General features: G+C 45.2%; 1 protein-coding gene across 1 annotated transcript in view; it reads right to left on the bottom strand.

Moving 5' to 3' along the window:
• The window catches only part of Cpne4 (copine 4), a 122937-nt gene that overhangs the window by 70103 nt on the left and 33321 nt on the right, over positions 1–19513 (bottom strand). The gene's annotated exons all lie outside the window — the stretch shown is intronic.

Below are 19513 nucleotides of genomic sequence, written 5' to 3'. Positions count from 1 at the left end.
CCAAACCTACTGATCTGTTTCTTTGGTTGGCCCATTGCTTGGTTGGTTGGTTGGTTGATATTTTGGCAAGTTGGTTGGGATTTGGGTGTTTTGTTTTGTTTTTCCTTTCTAGTTGTGGGGCTTGAACTCGGGGCCTGGGCACTGTCCCTGAGCTCTTTCACTCAAAGCTTGGCACTCGACCACTTGGAGCCACAGCTCCCACTTCTGTTTTTCTGAGTAGTTCATTGGAGATGAGAGTCTCACAGACTTTCCCTGCCCGGGCTGGCTTTGAACCGCGATCCTCAGATCTCAGCCTCTTGAGTAAGCAGGATGACAACTTAGCAGCAGCACTGGGGGAGTCCCAGGCACACAGCAGGCTAGTTGGTCTTTTTTTTTTTAACTTCTCTTTCTGGAGTGCTTGATTTCTTGAGGTGCCACCTTGTGCTGCCCATTTCTGTCATCTAGGTCTCGGCAAACCCATAGATCTAGAAGATGAGACTCCCGCATTCACCGGCCGCTTATTAAACATCACCAACAGGGCCCTGTTTCCGGGAGCCTGTTGCCAGGGGCAACCCTCCCATCTGGCTTTTCCTGTGGAGCGCAGCCATCCGCAAAGCTCCGGGATTCGCAGGTTCCTAACATTTCTCAGCAGCCAGCGCTGCCTCTGCTGGCTTCTCAGGAAGGACTCCCTTCTCTCCGGGAAGGGACCGTGTTGGACAGAGAGCGTTAGTGCTGTCGTTCAAGAGCATGCTTGCTGAAAAAACCCAGCTTGCTTCCCGACCCCACCCCCTTTGGGAAATTATTTGTTGTTAAGAGAAGCAGTTGACTTGGGAGTTAGAAATACCGGATTAAGTTCCAACTCAGATAACCGGCATCCGAGTGCGCTGTTAGGGTCTGCGGTTTCTGACATATTTTCAGTGTTAAGGATGGAACTCAGGGCTTTGTGGTGGCTAGGCACACTGCCACTTGAGCTGCATCCTCAGTATTTCTTTATTTATTCGTTTATGTGCTTATTTATTTTGTGCTGGTACCGCGGCTTGAACTCAGGAACAGGACCCTGTCCTTTAGCATTTTCACTCTACCACTTGTTCCACTTCTAGGCTTTTTGGTGGTTCTTTGGAAATAAGAGTCTCATGGACTTCCCTGTCTGGGCTGGCTTTGAACCATGATCCTTAGTTTTTTTCAGCCACTGGTGCCTGGCTAGCTTTGTGTATTGGATAGGGTTTGGAGTTCATCTTGCCCGAGGCCTCAGAACAGGACTCTCCTGCCTCTGTCTCCAGAGAAGCTGGGTTTACAGATGTGCCACACCACACAAGGATTCCTGGTATCTTGAATTTTTGACTTGCACTGATAAGTCACGGATGCATCCCACAGTATTTGCACAAACAGATGTCCTTCTGAATGGTTAAGCTCTTCCTGGCTGGGGAGGAGGGGTCCCCCACATGAAATCACTCTTGGGAAATGAAGTTTGTGTGATAAAGCCCAAGTCTTCCCCAAGTACCCCCACCCAAGAGGACAGGGTGGTGTCATCCCCAAACTCAACCAGCCAAGGGGGGCATTTCCCCCTCATGTCTCCAACTTGTGCCATATTAAAAAACCATTCGGAACTAGCGTGGGCTTCGTTACCCATGGTTATTTGGCCAGTGCCATCTCCCCTTTGTCTCAAATGTCCTGTTGAGTGAGAGGTCTAACTTGAATGAAATCAGGTGTCCATTCCACCCCTCCACCACCCCCCCCCCCCATCAACCCCGGGGCTGGCTTACAGACAGATATGAGCACTGATTGACAACCGGAACCTTCGAAGTGTCTTCTAAGTCTTAGATCCGTTAACTGTGGAGGACATCATGAAGACAGGACTGGAGGGGGGAAATCTCTCTCTCTCTCTCTCTCTCCATAAGTCAGTTCAAACTAGAATAAGTCTGGTCTCCAGGCTTTCTCTCTTCTCCACCCTGCTCCTCTCAGACCCTTCCAGGAAATGGCTTTCGCCTCATTTGCTGCTCTCTGGGGAGAGAGCATTCAACCCCAAGCCTCCCCAGATACTTCCTGTTCCAGGTATTAAAAAAAAAGTCCCCAAATGTCATCGCATTTGCAAATGAACAGAACCCTCCCCAGCTCAAAGAGCCGTCCATCCTAGCTCCCCAGGCTCAGCTCAGGGGTGGGAAATCCTCCCACCAGCTCTGCCATTGCTTTGTTGGTAGAACTTTGTTGTTAGAAGGCGGCACTGGCTTTCCTCCCAGCCCCAGTGATGTTGGGGGTAAGTCCAACTTGCTTTGTCCTCTGACTAGAAGACTTGGTCGCCATTCACGTCCTTGCCTGAGTCCCTCAACCTGCAACCTCTAGGATGCATCTCACTTTTTTAAGCTTTGTGTTGTTCACACGGAGGAATTCAGCTCTGGGGTTCACGACGGCTTCGTGTTCATCGCCATGGAAACCTGCTCTGGGTGACAATTCTGGCTCCATGAGCCCAGTTTACCTTTTCTGTGCCATCTCATTTATCAAAAAACAAAATCTGTTATACCCCCTTGATCTGAGGCTTCAGCCAATGCCGTTTTGACTTGGTTCCTTTGATTACACAGCCCAGGCTGGTTTGTTGCACTTGCCCGCCATTCACTTCTGATTCCCTCCTCAGTCTGCTCAGAATCAGCTGAGCTGGTGAACACATGGTTGTGGATATTCATGACAAGGTCAAGACAACGTTAATCTCGTGAGGAAAAGCAATTGCTTATGATTTTCTACCCTCCCTTCCTTCCTTCCTTCCTTCCTTCCTTCCTTCCTTCCTTCCTTCCTTCCTTCCTTCCTTCCTTCCTTCCTTTCCCTCTTGTCCTTTCTCCCTTCCATCCTCTCCCTTCATTTCTCCCTCCCTCCCTTCTTTCTTCCTTCCTCTCCCTTCCCTCCCTCCCTCCTTCCCTCCCTTCCTCTTTCCTTCTTTCCCTTCCTTTCTTTCTATCACTGGAGCCACCCCCCCTTCTGACTTTTTGCTACTCCATTGGAGATAAAGAGAATTATGGACTTTTCTGCTCTGGCTGGCTTCAAACCCTGATCCTCAAATCTCAGCCTCATGAGTAGCTAGGATGACAGGCGGGAGCCACTGGAACCCAGTTCCTCTTCCCGTTTTGTTTCTTTTTTTAACCAAAATATATCCTGAAGAAAAATCAAACAAGCTAATAAAACCACGCACAGTTTAACTGGATTCCTATCTGGAATTTAACTTGAACTCGTGTGCCCCTCGTCAATTAAGAGACATTTTGCTCCAAACTCTCCTGACTAGGCATTCACAAAGGTCTTCAGAGGTATTTATTCACGTTGTGAAGTTTTGAAAAAAAACACAAACCTAGTTCTGAAAAGAAGAAAATGTCACGGATGTTACTGTAGGTATGTCTTTTGCTTTTCAAGTCATCTCTTGAGAGACTGGGCATCATTGAGAGAGGAAAGAAACAGAAGGCTGGACCAGGACCTCTTCTCCAAGTAAAAATAAACTCATTAAAGGTTAAATGGTGTGTCTTTAAGGCTAAGGCAAGGAGTGGAGCTGGAATACCAAATGTCACTGCCAGAATAAACCCACTCAAGACAAAAGCAACCCCCAAAACTTAGGTTAGGCCCAGAATTCTTCTCCATGCGTTTTCAAACGTGCATCTGGTCCCATTCTTTAGCCAACATGGGTCCATATTCAAACATGTCACTCATTTCAGTAGAGAATTCCAAACCTTCCTCAGGGGACGAGGACCATATGCTGGAGATGACTCTGATCTCCAATAAACTACTCAGGAAAAGCCGGAAGTGGCGCTGTGGCACAAGTGGTCTAGAGTGCTTGCCTTGAGCATGGAGAGGCTCAGGGACAGCGCCCAGGCCCTGAGTTCAAGTCCCACAACTGATCAAAAAAGCAAAACAACAACAAACCTGTTTCCTTAGTTCCACGCATGTACCAAGCAAACAGTGATGTTAAATATTTACTAATGATTTGAAATGGGGTGTGTGTGTGTGTGTGGATATGTGGGGGAAATGGGTGTTGTTTGAGGGTTGTGTAGCATAACAATGAAAATGGCATGATATATATATATATATATGGTTTTATATAAATAAATCTGCCCACTTGGCTAATTCTGTCACATGCTATTAATACACCACAGGCAAAAACAAAAACAAGATTCAGAATTCCCATCTTCAGTGAATCAAGATGTCAATTTCACAGACGCTTAGAATATCTGGATGGGTTAGATATGAGCTATTATTACTGGCTAATATTCAACGTGTAAGAAAATAGGGTCTCCAGGGTTGGGAATGTGGCTTAGTGGTAGAGTTGCTTGCCTAGCACGCATGAAGCCCTGGGTTCGATTCCTCAGTATCACATTACCAGAAAGAGCTGGAAGTGGTGCTGTGGCTCAAGTGGTAGAGTGCTAGCCTGGAAAAAAAGAAGCTCAGGGACAGTGCCCAGGCCCTGAGTTCAAGTCCCAGGACTGAGAAAAAGAAAATAGATTTCTTTCTTTTTTTCTTTTTAACTGTTGCTCTGAAGGAGTGGTACAAAGGCATTACAGGTCCACGCAGGGTCTCGCCCCATGCTGATTACAGCAGTGCATTTTGTGGGGGTTTTAACTACAAATGTGGCTTTCCTCTTGGTGTTGAGCAGGCCTGGAAAAGGTAGGTGAGGGTGATTCCCCCCAAAAGGGGACATTGAAGTTGCACCTGTAGACGCTTTGAATGTCATCCCAAGAGTATGGCCTTAATTCCCTGATGAAGATTGGGAATTCCATTCTGAAACAAGTGACATGTACAAACAGACAGTGGGCCCTTGGTATCCGTGGGGTTTTTGGGTTTTTTTTTTGCTTGGTCTTGGGACCTGGGCACTGTCCTTAAGCTCTTCTGCTCAAGGTTAGCACTCTACCACTTGAGCCACAGTGCCACTTTGGGTTTTCTGGTGGTTCACTGGACATGAGAGTCTCACAGACTTTCCTGCCCAGGCTGGCTTTGAACTGCAACCCTCAGATCTCAGCCTCCTGAGTAGCTAGGATGGCCAGGCACTTGGCAGCAATGCTAACCACACTTGGTCGAAAAGGAATGTGATAAATACCCATACAAGGCAAGGGCACAGTACACATTTGGTGAACTACTCAGCTAGTAATAGGAGAAGGTCAAGGTCCAAGGCAGAGACAGCTGCAAGACAACCCTTCAAGCCACTACAGAACACAAGAAGGACTCAGTGGGGGCAGAGAAAGAAGTGAAGGGCTGAGAGCTATCACAGAGAGGGCTGAGAGTCATCACAGCAAGGAGTCATCTAGACAAGACTGGCCACGAACTCTCCCATGTTAGATGGGAAGATGAGGAGAGAGATGAGCAAAAGCACAAGGTGGAATACACCCCAGCAAGGGGTTTCCCATACATCTAAGTATGGTAATGTTCCCAAACCCCGTGACATGGTGGGGGCACATGAACATATATTTCCACACGTGGCCCTTGCTGCTACGCTCCATCATCTGTGCCAAGGACATGGGAGAAACAACCTGTTTCTATTGGTAATGCCCACACTGCGGGCCAATCAATCAGTGCTCAGGCCGTGCCTGGCATTTTGTAAAGAGCTCCTGCTGTCTCCTGATTGGAACGGTGTCAGGTTTATTTATTTATTTATTTGCACCTCACTACATTTCCCAATGAACTCCTGTCCAATCACCGCACGCTTTCATCTACTGCTAAAGAGCTGAATTGACAAAATTCAAGCTGCGAAAGAAAAAAAATAAAAAGTTGACTTGTGACCTTAGCCAGAAATGTAAAGCTAAATCCAACACAGATGTCTCATTGCTAAAACAAAACAAACAAACAAACAAAAACAATAACACAAGGAAGGGGGAGAAGGAGGAGGGGAAGACGTGGGAGAAATTGAGGGCGAGGGTAACACTGTTCAAAAAGCAATGTACTCATTCCTTGACTTATGGCACTGTGACCCCTCTTCACATCACCTTCCCAATAAAATTTAAATTTTTATAAAAATGAATGTAAGGAAAAAAGGTTGGGGAAAGAAAAAATAAAAAAAAAAAGAGAATAGAGGGCCAGAAAAAAAGAGATGGAAGGAAGTGTGGTTCAAGTGATAAGAGCATCAACCTTCAGCACAAAGTCCAAACAAGAGCACGAGGCCCTTAGTTCAAGTCCCAGTAGCAGCGCACGCATGCGCACACACACGCACGCGCACACTTTTTTTTTTTTTCCTTTAGGGCTGGAGGTGTGGATCGATTGGTCGCTTATCACGCATCATATGTGTTTAGGACTGTACCCATTTCCTCTGGGTTTTTTACTTTGTTGGAAGATCTGTTTCAAAGAAAATTACCCGGTGATCCTCTGAATTTCACTGGTTTCTACTGTAGTCTATTTACTTTCATCTCTAATTTGATTAGTTTTGGTCCTGTCCCTTCCTTGTGGTTCGTTTAGCTAAGGGTTTGTCAATTTTGTTTGTATTTTCAAAGAACCAACTCTTCATTCCATCGATTTGCGGCATTGATCTTTTTGGTCTCCATTCGTTTTTGCTCAGATGTTCCGTTATTTCTTCCCCTCTGCTGGTTTGGGGTTTTGGCTGGTACTTGTTTTCCTAGGAGCGCAAGGTGCCCCCCTGGGTTATTTATACGCGATCTCTCTGATTACCTCACAAATGCCGTCAGAAGCATTGGATTTTTACCGTTACCCTCATTGATATTCTGTAGAGCCCCATTGTCTGCTATAAACAGAACCCAAACGAAATTGGGACACCGGAGGAGAAATGTCAAAATGCGGAGTATTATCAAAATGCAAATTGTAGGTATCTGTGGGATATGTGAGTTAAAAACTGCTCGCAAATTTAGTTTTATCTCCCCCCACCCCCCAGCACTGATGGCTTCAGCTTAGTGAATGCATGTATAGCCTTCTACCTGCATTGATAGTCAACTAGACTTTTCCACATAACCTGATCCTCAGAGCTAGGAAAAAAAAAAAAAGGCTCACTAAGAACACGCTTATAATCCTACCTCCTCAGCAGACTGAGATCTAAGGATCTCGGTTCACAGCCACCCCAGACAGAAAAGTCCCCAAGAGACCCTTATCTCCAATGAATCATGCAAAACCCAGAAGTGGCGCTGTGGCTCAAGTGGTAGAGCATCAGCCTTGAGCACAAAGAGGCTCAGTGACAGCACCCAGGCCCTGACTTCAAACCTCACAACCAACAACAACCACAAAAGAAGTAGTGGAATCCCCTACTCTGTGTGCCTGGGGCTGACCCTTAACTTGCTTTAGCCAAAGAAGGAGGCAGAAAAGGCCATATGGCGGCTCTATATCTAACCCATAAGAGCTAAGTACTCCTGCTCTTTCTTTTGGAATGATATCTTTGGTATGGGACCTGGCCTAGCCTGGGGCTGAGAAGAGACGCACAGCCTTGTCATTCTTCGTGTGACCTTTGTCATTTGTCAGGCCTTGGTGCATTTGGGCACAGGCCACTCGAGAGATTCCATGTGAGGCTAGAAAGATGGCTCAGGTGCAGAGCCTAAGTTGCTGACCCACACATAATAGTAAGTTACATAAATATCTGGTTGTTTTTTTTTTTCTGGAAGGTTACTATGCTTTTTGGATGGTTCGTTATTTTCAGGAGAAGATCTAGAAACTGACTAAGATTCCCAAGGGGAGTAGAATTCTGGGTCATTCCCACATTCATTGGGCCTTATTCCAACTTGGAGAATTCTCATCCATTCTGGAATGTTCCTATCTGCCTTTCTTAACTAATCAATTCATGGATGTATCACACGCTGTCTGATACAAAAAAAAAGGGGGGGGGCTTTTTTTTTTTTTTAAGAGGATTTCTCTGGATATCTCTCTTTCTTTGATGCTGTGGGGAAATATATTATTGTGGATAGTTCATTTAAAGTTTAAAAAATTTTCCTGCAGAGATGCTTGTAGCATGGAGCCCTCTTGTTTTCCAAGTATTTGTGTCGTGAGATAAGGAGTTAGATAAGAAAAACTAGTACCCGGAAAACTACAAGCAGGAGATTCTGGCAATTTCTATACTTGTAATTCAGGACTTATTTTTGTTGGTGGTATTGTTTGTTTTTTTTCCCCCCCTCTGGCCCAATGCATTTTTCTAGTTATCTATGTCTACAGAAAAAAAAAAATCATAGTTGGGCACTGGTGGCTCACGCCTGTCACCCCAGCTACTCAGGAGGCTGAGATCTGAGAATTGTGGTTCAAAGCCAGCCTGGGCAGAAAAGTCTGTGCAAAAACCAGGAGTGGAGCCATGGCTCAAAGTGGTAGAGCAGTAGCCTTGAGCTGAAGAGCTCAGGGATAGTTCCCAGGCTGTGGGTTCAAGTCCCATGCCTAACTATATCATCATCGCCGTCTTTCACTATTCTGGGTGTGGGAGAGGCTTGGTGAGATGGTTTCTCATTCAGTGTGTCTCCTGAAATTGCAGCTCGACGGTGGCGGGAGCCAGAGACACCATGAAAACGTCTTCACCCACATGACATTGGCTGGCAAAAGGAGAAGGAGGAGGAAGGAAGGAAGGAAAAGAAAGAAGGAAGGAAAGAGGAGGAAGAAAGAAAGAGGAGGAAGAAAGAAAGAGGAGGAGAGAGAAGGGAAAGGAGGAGGAAGAGGAGGGAAGAAGAGAAAGAAGAAGGAAGAAGAGGAAGAAAAGAAGAGGAGGAAAGGAGGCAGGGGAAGAAGAGGAAGAGGAGGAGGAGGAGGAGGAGGAAAAGAGGAGGAGGAGAAGGAGGAAATGAGAAGAAGGAGGAGGAAGAGGAAGAAGAGGAGGAGGGGGGAGGAGGAGGAGGAGGAGGGGGAGGGGGAGGAGGAGGGAGAGGAGGAGGAGGAGGAGGAGGAGGAGGAGGAGGAGGAGGAGGAGGTAGAAGAGAAGCACATGGAATGGAGCAAAGCAAGCCAAACACGGAAGCCTTATAAAAATCGAGTCCTATTATTTAAAGCAAAGAAATGCTTTGTTCTGACACCAACCACAGCATTTGTGGTTATTTGTTATAACGTTATAACAGCAAGGGACATGAACATGCCCTTTCCCCTCATGTACAAAGCATCAGGAAAAATAAAAAAATAAAAACCAACCTTGAGAAAACTGCTCGTACAAGCTCCTTAGGAAAATAAGATCGGGAAAATTGTAAACCATGAGAGCTCATGAAAGTCTAGAGCCACTTTGCTCTTACAAACATGCACTGAGAATTACGGCAGCTATGACTTAGATATTAAATACCGGGTGGCTATACCTAAGCAGGTCTTTGATATAATTAGACTCTCGAAATCTTCGTCTGAGTCTTCCTAAGATCATCTTAGGAAGTTAATGAGAACCCTTCCATTGGCCAGGTGCCATCTTTCCACATGCAACTAAATGACATTTAATTTAAGGTACGAACTGCACTGTAAAATATTAATCAGGACATAATAATTTTGCAGTTGTCAGCCTAGAGCCAGGAAACACAGCCAACTTAGTTAACAGTTGTGAAGACCCAGGTATGGGATAGAGGGGAAAAACTCAAACAAACAATATATTACAAAGCCAGGTGCCAGGGATTCACACCTGTAATCCTAGCTACTTTAGGAGGTTGAGATCTGAGGAACTTGGTTCAAAGCCAGCCTGGGCAGAAAAGTCTGTGAGACTCTTAGCTCCAATTAAACACCAAAAAGCTAGAGTAGAGCTGTGGCTCATGTGATAGAGAACTCGTTTGGAGCAAAAGAAAAAAAAAAAAAGCTCAGAGACACTTCCTAGGCCCTGAGTTCACACACACACACACACACACACACACACACACACACACACACACACACACACACGATTTTTGGAAGCCCACAAACTACAATACAGCTATCCCCTCATTCTCTTAGATTCTAAGTGGGATGTCTGTCTGTCTCTTGCCTCTGAGGAAGCATGTGGCAGAGGAGAAGGGAGACAGAATCTCATTCGAGTCTTCCTGGGTTTGTTTCTCAAACCATAACACCTATTTGAGGAAATGGGTCAGGAAGGAGGAAGCGTACGGCTCTCAAATTAGCTAAACGACGCAAGAGGTAAAGCTAGGGCTTTGCTTACTGGCACCAGAGGAAAAGCATATGCAACTCCAGGGCCAATGGACTCGAGTTTGTTGCTAAGATCACAGCTGGATAGCAAGTTCAGAAAGGTAGAGAGGCATTTTTGAGATCACGCAGTCAGTGGTCCAGGAAAGGCTGAGGGGCCCGCACATCTTGGGGAGCTGCCTGAGGTGAGAGTAGGCAGAAGGAGGTGGACACCTTAAGCAAAAGTTTCTCCGTTCCGAGCTAAACATGGACGCCTTGTCAAGTCATGGAGCATGAGTCCTGATGAATGGGACTCAGGATGTTTTGTCTGGTTGGAAATCACTGAATTTGCGATCATTTGTTATTGCCATAAAAAGAACACAGACATGCCCTCTCTCCTCATCGGCAGAGCTTCAAATAAATACTGTGAGAAAAGTTTGGGGACTGTTCCATACAGGGTCAAACCACCATAACGAACCCATTAAAATGGAGCTGCCTCTTCATTAATGAGACACCAATAGCACGCCCATCGCTGCAGTATTTACCAATACAAGTGAGGGCAAGTCAGAACTACCCAGTACACATCATGGAGATTTGGCAGCCTTAATAATAATAGTTTTTTTTTTAATATAAGAAAGGCAATAAACAACTTCAAATAGACTACACTAAAAAAGCAGACAGGGGTCAAGTAATCGCCTTAGCATGGTCTAAGTAATTAGGATATTAGATTTCATTTCTGTATTGAGCTCAGATCTCTCTCTCTCTCTCATACACACACACACACACACACACACACACACACACACACACCATAAGAAGAATAATAGAAGAAAGAGGAAGTGAGGAAGTAGAGGAGAAGGCAAAAGACAGGAGAAGGGAACGGAAAGAAGAGGAAGAGAAGAAATGGTGGAGGGAGGGCAGATGAATGTAGCAAGGAAGGGTGGGTAAATACAATGAAATATTCCACGTACCAACGTGAAAATGGCTAAACAGGTAACTTGAGGGGGTGGGGGGCAGGATTAGGATGGGGTAGGAGAGAAAGAAAGAAGAGGTCACATTGATCAAGAAGCCATGGACCCACATACTTACATGGTGACCTGATCCCCCTTTCACACCTCCTTAAATAAAAATTATATTGAAAAAGAAAGGGTAAAAGCATAAGTGCAGGAAGTTCTTAATATGTTATAAGTAAAATCTAGAAGAAAACACACATAGGAAAAGCTTCTTGAAACTGGTGCTGACAATAACTTTGTGTGTGTGTGTGTGTGTGTGTGTGTGTGTGTGTGTGTGTGTGTGTGGTACATGGCCTTGAACTCGAGGCCTAACCACTCTCATTTGCTTTTTTTGTTCAAAACTGGCACTCTACCACTTGAGCCACAGCCCCACCTCAATAACTCATTTTTGTGCTGGGCTTGAACTCAGGACCCTATCCCTGAGCTTCTTTTGCTCAAGGCTAGTGCTCTTCTACTTGAGCCACAGCTCTACTTCTGGCTTTTTCTGAGTCTTTTATTAGAAATAAGAGTCTCATGGTCTTTTCTGCCTGGGCTGGCTTTAAGCTGCGATCCTCAGATCTCAGCCTCCAGAGTAGCCAGGATGACAGGTGTGAGCCACCAGTCCCTGGCGGGTCCAATAATTTTTCTTTTTTTTTAGGTATGACTACAAAATAAAATGGAGTAAAATTAAACAAAACATGTCCATCTTTTTATATGTAACTCATACCTCAGTAAAGTGTGTTAAGTGTGCATAATACATTTTTATACCTGAAGATAACCCCTTTGGAACATGAGAAGAGAAATGACAGAAAGGTAGCTCAGAGGAGCTGGAGGTGTGGTTCAGGTGGTAGAGCACCAGCCCATGAGTAAAAGCCTTAGATACCAAGTTTAAGTCCTGGTGTCAGACAAAAAAAAAACAATGAGAGAGAGAGAGAGAGAGAGAGAGAGAGGTAACTCAGCAGGAACAAGGCTTGGCATACACTGAGATTTCTACTCTGTCCGCCTTTCGTAAGAGTCCACCTTTCCATGTTTTCATTCTGTCCCAATCCTGCCTCTTGTTTGTCTTCTGATGATGGTATTCAAATTAGCCCTTATATGAAAGTTCTTGGTCCCTCTGAGTGTCCCAGAGGGAGGTTATTATGTAGATATATTTTTTTTTCCTCAAGCTAACAATTAGTATAGTGAATCAAGAGGAAAATAATCCAAAATAAAGAGGAGACCAGTACTTTAATGAAGGGCTGGTGTCATGTCAGGCACTATGCTAGAAAGTTTAAATATTAAATGGAGCATCTCTATTAACTCCTTCGTCACCAGAACGGGAGCTGGAGATACTCGAGTCCTGAAGAAGGTAAGCATATTTGCCGAAGGCTGTCATCCACTGGCAAAATTGAAATCACAATTTTTTTTTGTTTTTTTTTTTGGCCAGTCCTGGGCCTTGGACTCAGGGCCTGAGCACTGTCCCTGGCTTCTTCCCGCTCAAGGCTAGCACTCCGCCACTTGAGCCACAGCGCCGCTTCTGGCCGTTTTCTGTATATGTGGTGCTGGGGAATCAAACCTAGGGGCCTCGTGTATCCGAGGCAGGCACTCTTGCCACTAGGCTATCTCCCCAGCCCCACAATTTTTTTTTCCAGAAAGAAAGTGGTGATTTGGGCAAGGAGAAGGGGCTGCCCTCGGAGGATGGGCTGGAAATCAATAGTGATTATTCGGAATTTCAGTTGCTGACTATCTTCAGATCAATATTTAAACTGGTGCAAGCACACTGGAGATTCCTCAAAAACAAACAAGCAGACAAACAAAAGAAACACAGAACTACCCTATGATCCAGCAATACCACCCTGGGACATTTATTCCAAAGATGACAAGACAGAACGCAGTAAAGACACCTGTCACCCATGTTCACTGCTTCATTCTTTATCATGGCCAAGTTATGGTAACAGCCCTGATGCTCTTCAATGGATGAATGGATCAAGGAAATGGGACACACACACACACACACACACACACACACACACACACACCCCAATAACAGAATTTTTACTCATTTGTCAGGAAGAAAGATATACCACTTGCAGGGAAATGGATGATCCTGAAAAGTTATGTTAAGTGAAGCCAAGACAGGCTCAGAGAGACCAAGAGACATTTTTTCTCTCATAGGTTGAAGTTAGACCTAAATTATAAACATAAATTAAAGCATACACAACAGCCGGGCGCTGGTGGCTCAAGTCTGTCATCCTAGCATCTCAGGAGGCTGAGATCTGAGGACTGAGGTTCAAAGCCAGCCCTGGCAGGAAAGTCCCTGAGACTCTTATTTCCAGTGAACCAGTGAACCAGTGAACTGGAAGTGGCACTGTGGCTCAAAGTGGTAAGGCGCTAGCCTTGAGCAAAACGGCTCAGGGACAGGGCCCAGGCCCTGAGTTCAAGCTCCACAACTGATGATAATGATAATGATGATGATGATGATGATGATGATGATGATGATAATTTAGAGAATTTTATTCCCATGTCCTGACCTATGGTTAACGTACAGATGAAATCACCTAAGACTTCCTGGGAGAGCCAGTGTTTGTGGTTCCCTAAAAAGAAATTTTAAAAGATGGAAATGAAAGAAAACTGTGACATTTGGGAAGTATAGTTCTGTATCAAAGAAGCTACAGATATGGAGATGACAGTAAAGCAAAGAGACAACTTGGGGGAAGGGGAGGGAAGGGGAGGGAAGGGAGGGAAGGGAGGTGTTAATCAAATGACCAAGAATGGGCCAAAAGGGCTGGGGATATAGCCTAGTGGCAAGAGTGCCTGCCTCGGATACACGAGGCCCTAGGTTCGATTCCCCAGCACCACATATACAGAAAACGGCCAGAAGCGGCGCTGTGGCTCAAGTGGCAGAGTGCTAGCCTTGAGCGGGAAGAAGCCAGGGACAGTGCTCAGGCCCTGAGTCCAAGGCCCACGACTGGCCAAAAAAAACAAAACAAAAAAAAAAAAAAAAAAAAAAAAAGAATGGGCCAAAAAAAGAAAGAAAGAAAATCCATGACAAACACTTAGTACATATTTGCTTGATGTAAAGCAAGGTGGATAGTCAAAGTAGAGATGAATTCTTAGGGGAAAAAAAAAAGTCAAAGGCACAATTGGTTGAACAGATTATCTAGGGAGTCTCAAAGAAACATGCTAACCATTTCCCCAGAGGAAAATAAGTTTGCTAATTGCATCCTTAAATAGGAATATCAAATAGCAGCCAAGTGAACAGGGCTATGGTTATGCCACATATGAAACACCAAGTTCTGGGAGAAATTGTCTCAGAACACGCATTGTCTTCCCGATGCCAACAACTCCCCAAGCCAAAGCCTGATGCACTTCATTATTCTTGGTGTGTGGAGTGGAAAAATCTCATTCTTTCATTTCCTTGGAATATGAACGGTACGAGTTAGTCACTGTCCAATGCTATTCCAAGGAGCAGCTAGCTTAAGGGGCACATAAAACCACTTAATTTTTCTGTATCTTGGAAAAGCTGCTAATATTGTTCTGTTTCCTGAACTGACTTCTGTCTGGCTGATAAATGGCCAGGCACGTGTGCTGTGTTCTTATGCCTAAAACTCTACTGAAACTGGCTGCTGGCTTATTACCTAGACGTCTCTATAAGCAGAGACATCTAAGGATATCTAACAGAGGGTTGTGATGTAGCTCAGTAGCAAAGTGCTTGCCTAGCAAGTACAATGTCCTGGGTTCGATCCCTAGTACTAAAAAAGAAAGGAAGGAAGGAAGGAAGGGAAGGAAGGAGAAAAGACAAAAAGTACAGTTTAAAAAAGAGTAACTGGCTGGATGCCAGTGACTCACACCTATAATCCTAACTACACAGGATGCTGAGATCTGAGGATCGCGGTTTGAAGCCAGCCAGGGATGAAAAGTCCCTATGAGACTCTAAACCTCTCAGAAAAAGCCAGTAGTGGCTCCGTGGCTCAAGTGGCAGAGCGCTAGCCTTGAGCGCAAAGAGGCTCAGGCCCAGAGTTCCAGCCCCAAGATGCGAAAAGCAAAAAACATTGCCAACCCCATGCTAGATAACACAGCAGTGAGCGGGTAATGGTTTATCAATCATAATTGCACTTGCTAGTCACAAACGAAGCCCAGTCAATCAAAAGGGCCCAGATAATGCAGTCCTACTGTGAGTCCCAGGACAGCAGCCCTGGAAGCAATCAACAGGCAGAATTCGTAACTTCCCACAAGCGCGCTTCTTTCCGCATCGCTTGTTTTTGAAACATGAACTACTGAGATGAGACTTTTTCTTTTTTTTTTTTAAAGCTCTGCCTTCAAATGCCCTCTCTGAGAGAGAATCTGTCATTGAACCGGGCGTCGGCAATCCAGAGGAGGTCTGAAGAAGAGTAACATCGTTTTAAAGGAGACTGGTGGGTCTGGTGGATAAAGGAAGATTAGGAGAATTAAATATGTATAGCTTGGCTGAGCAGACCCAGGAGGGGGCCACGGTGGGAGGCAGAAGTGGACACCCGGTGGCGATCTAAAAATATCCGGGAGATAGAAAGATCAGAAGGGAGAATTATTTAGCATGAAAATCAGAAAAGCATCGCTGGATCTTGTAGAGAAAGATGGAAGGCATTACGCTCTGGGATCCTGAAAGCAGACCAAGTGATGGCATTATAAACAAAGGGAAAGACACAGATGCATTCTTGAATACTTTTATTGAGAAGATGGGGAGTGTGTGTGTGTGTGTGTGTGTGTGTGTGTGTGTGTGTGTGTGTGTGTGGTGGGGGAATCTAATAGAAGAGATTTGTCCAAAGGAGGTAGACTTTAGACAGACATCCAGGGATGGCATCGTAGAACCACAAAGAAGTTTCCGGAAGGAAGACAAGCCACTGTGTATGGCTGATGGTTTCACAGCAGAACTTTTAAGAGAGAATCCCTCTGCAAACGGATGCAGAAAAGTCCTTTCTCAAATAACAAGCATTCTCCCATGCTCCCCACCGCCCCCCACCCCCACCCCAGATGAAAAGAGTACAAACTAAAAGAAATACCAGCCACCTACATCTGAAAGCTTGCAAGCAGAATCTTCTGGACATTCGAATAGGAGCTTGACAGGGAGGGTGTGGTTACACTAAGCCACTGAAACACCAGCGGAGTCATCTGAGGGCCTGGGCACCATCCGTAAGCCTCTTTGTGCTCCAGGCTAGCGCTCTACCACACTGAGCCACAGCACCACTTCCGGTTTCCTGGTGGTTCACTGGAGATGAGAGTCTCATGAACTTTTCTGCCCTGGCTGGCTTTGAACCTCAATCCACAGATCTCAGCGTCCCCAGTAGCTAGAGTGACAGGCGTGAACCACTGGGCAGGCACCTGCCGAGTCCATCTTTTTTATATTGTGAGTGCTGTTTGCCTTGTGCCTTAGTCTCCCCATTGGGTTAATGGATGTGGGTTTCTGGGCTCCTTTGTCTACAAGGTAGAAGTAGAGTAAGGACTTGTTACAACTCCTAGTCAGAGCCACATATTTACCAAGCACAGATGAGCCCAGCGTTAGCTAAGTTCTCACTGTTCAAAGGATGGGGCATGGACCAAATTCATCATATTAAGTAGGAGCTGTTGGAAATGGAGAGGCTGGGGCGGGGAGTGGGGAGAGTAAGAGTGGAGGTGGAGGGGGGAAGAGAAGGGGAGGAAAAGGGGAAAGGGGAGGAAAAGGGGAAAGGAGAGGAGGGTGTATGGGGAGGGGTGCTGAGTCAGAATCTCTCTCTTTCTCTTTCGTTCTTGTTTATTGGAGGCAAGAGTTTCATGGACTTTCTTGCCCAGGCTGGCTTCACACTGTGATCCTCAGATCTCAGCCTCCTGAGTAGCGAGGATGACAGGTGTAATCAAGTGCCATAGGCATTTGACTTTTTTTTTGGGGGGGGGGGGTGGGGTGCCAGTATTGGGGCTTGAATGGAGAGCCTGGACCTTGGACCTTAACTCCTCTCCCCCGCCCCAAAGCTAGTGCTCTATCATTTGAGCCACCCCTTCGCTTCTAACTTTTTGATAGTTAATTGGAGATTAAAGTCCCAGGACCATTCCTTCCCCGGCTGGTTTTGAATTTGAATCTTCTAGAGCTCAGCTTCAGATTTCTATAGCTAAGATTGAGCCATGGGTGCCTGGTCAGAATCTCTATTTAAAAAAATAAAATAAAATCTCCATCTTTCACATAAGTTAAGAGAGGCAGGAGACTAGGTTTTTTCAGAACCTAATATCTTTTCACAATTCTATATAGCAAATAAATAACACACATCTTCTCCATTCCCTCCCCCCACTTGATTAGGTGGTTGAATCTGAGAGCCCAGACATGACTTGCTACTAAATCATCTGCTCAAACCAGAATTCTCACTTCAAAGGCTTTGACTGCAAAAGCTACACATTATTTCCTGCAACACTTCACAATAAGGGTGAGGGAATACATGGGAAGGGGGAGAATCTTCATAACCCCCCCTCCCAATATTCTAAATAAAAGAAACAAGCCACTGTCAGCCTGGAGGGAAAACATTCACATGTATAAAATGGTAAGATGTCAACATGCAAATTAATACAAGGAAAAGTAAGTATTTTGAAGAACCCTACACCAAGACTAACATGTTTTGAACAGCAAAAGGATGTGCTCTCTCTCTCCCTTTTTCTCTCTCTCTCTCTCCCTTTCTTTCTCTCTCTCTCTCTCTCTCTCTCTCTCTCTCTCTCTCTCTCTCTCTCTCCTCTCTCTCTCTCTCTCCCTCCTTCCTCCTCCCTTTCTCTTTCCTTAAAACCAAATCCTGCTTGGTGTGAATATGTATAATTAGATGTTCCCTGGGAGTGAGAAGTAGTAATTAATTCAGTGTTAAACATCACAATCTATTACTTGAACTCCATAGCAACCAACCCCCGGTTGCCAATAGAGAGAAAACAAAATTTCGGAGCCTATTTTTAAATAATTACATTGAAAAAATTTTTGAAAAATGTGTAAAAGCTGACACTTTCTATTTTTTTTTCTTTTAGGGTCAAACAATAGGCACAGGCTCAGGGGTTAAAGGAGAATAACAGGAAGGAATAATGCAAAAACAAAAAACAAAACAAAAAACAAAGGAAATCTCACTAGAATCAACCTACACCTTGAGGCTGGCCTATCTGATTCTAACCCTGTGCAAAACACAGAGACCGGCTGCTCACTGGGGTAAAATGTTCTTTTAGGCAAGGTGAGATAAATTAATAATTTCTTGAGAGACTCTGTGAGCAATCTGAACTAGGTTTGACCCACAGTTTTGTGGCTTAATACATTTTCTTAAGAGACACTTACCTTCCCTCTCAAAGCCTCAAATTCCCTTCTCTTTGGGAGATGGAGGGGGAAAAAAATAGATCATAAAGTTCTTAGCAGGATCAAAGGTAAAATGCTTCGTATTGAACTTGGTTGGTTGAGTTCCCCTAAAAGCATATGTGGAGTTGATCATTCTGGAAATTATTAGGGAAGGCCCTTAGGACCATCATCCGTGGAAAGGGAAGAAGGAGGGAAGGAAAGAGGGAAAGAAGGAAGGAAGGAAGGAAGGAAGGAAGGAAGGAAGGAAGGAAGGAAGGAAGGAAGGAAGGAAAGAAGGAAAGAAGGAAGGAAGGGAGAGTAGGAAGGGTTGGGGAGGGGAGGAAGGGAGGGAGGGAGGAGGGAGAGATAGAGGGAGGGAGAGGAGGAGAGAGGAGGAAAGGAAGGATGGAAGGAAGGAAGGAAGGAAGGAAGGAAGGAAGAGTACGGAGGGAGGGGAGAGAGGAGGAAGGAGGGTCTGAGCAGAAGACATTGTGGTCTGTAAAGGCCTCACAGAAGCCTTGGCTGACCTAATAGGCCCAACAGAACTGCTTGATCTTGGGCCGAAAAGTGGGGATTTTTAAATTTTTATTATTATTATTATTATTATTATTTTGTTAGTCCTGGGCTTGAACTCTGGGCCTGGGCACTGTCCCTCAGACTCTTTGTGCTTTGAGCTATAGCTCCACTTTTGCCTTTTGGGATAGTTTTGATGGTTTGGGTGGAGCTAAGAGTCTCATAGACTTTTCCTGCACGGACTGGCTGCAAAGTGCCATCCTCAGATCTCAATCTCCTGAGTAGCTAGGATGACAGGCGTGGGCCACCCATGCCAAGCTAAGACAGGACATTTATCTCACCTCAGTCACACAGTCAAAACATGTAGGCTACCTGTGAGAGGATACAGCTCTGGACAGGGGGGTCTAAGCAGCTGAGCTACCAGGATTCTTAGCAACCCTGACTGGGTTCTTTGTAGAGGGAATTCCCTACTCATTGCATAATGTGCAACTCCTGTTTGCTTTATTTTCTTACTGGTAGAGATTCTGGTGTCCAGGAAAAAAAATAACCAACATTATACAATTTTTGTTCTTAAAAGTAACTTCGAGCTGAGTGCTGGTAGCTCACGCCTATCATCCTAGCTACTCAGGAGCCTGAGATCTGAGGATCGTGGTTCAAAGCCAGCCCCGGCAGGGAAGTCTGTGAGACTCTAATCTTCAATAAACTACTAAAAAAAAGCTGGAAGTGGTGCTGTGGCTCAAGTGGTAGAGCA

This window comes from Perognathus longimembris, chromosome 26, assembly GCF_023159225.1.
Source record: "Perognathus longimembris pacificus isolate PPM17 chromosome 26, ASM2315922v1, whole genome shotgun sequence".
In the NCBI taxonomy this organism is placed as follows: Eukaryota; Metazoa; Chordata; class Mammalia; order Rodentia; family Heteromyidae; genus Perognathus; species Perognathus longimembris.
The sequence above is the reverse complement of the archived record's forward strand: the minus strand, read 5'-3'. Positions and strand labels throughout refer to the sequence as shown.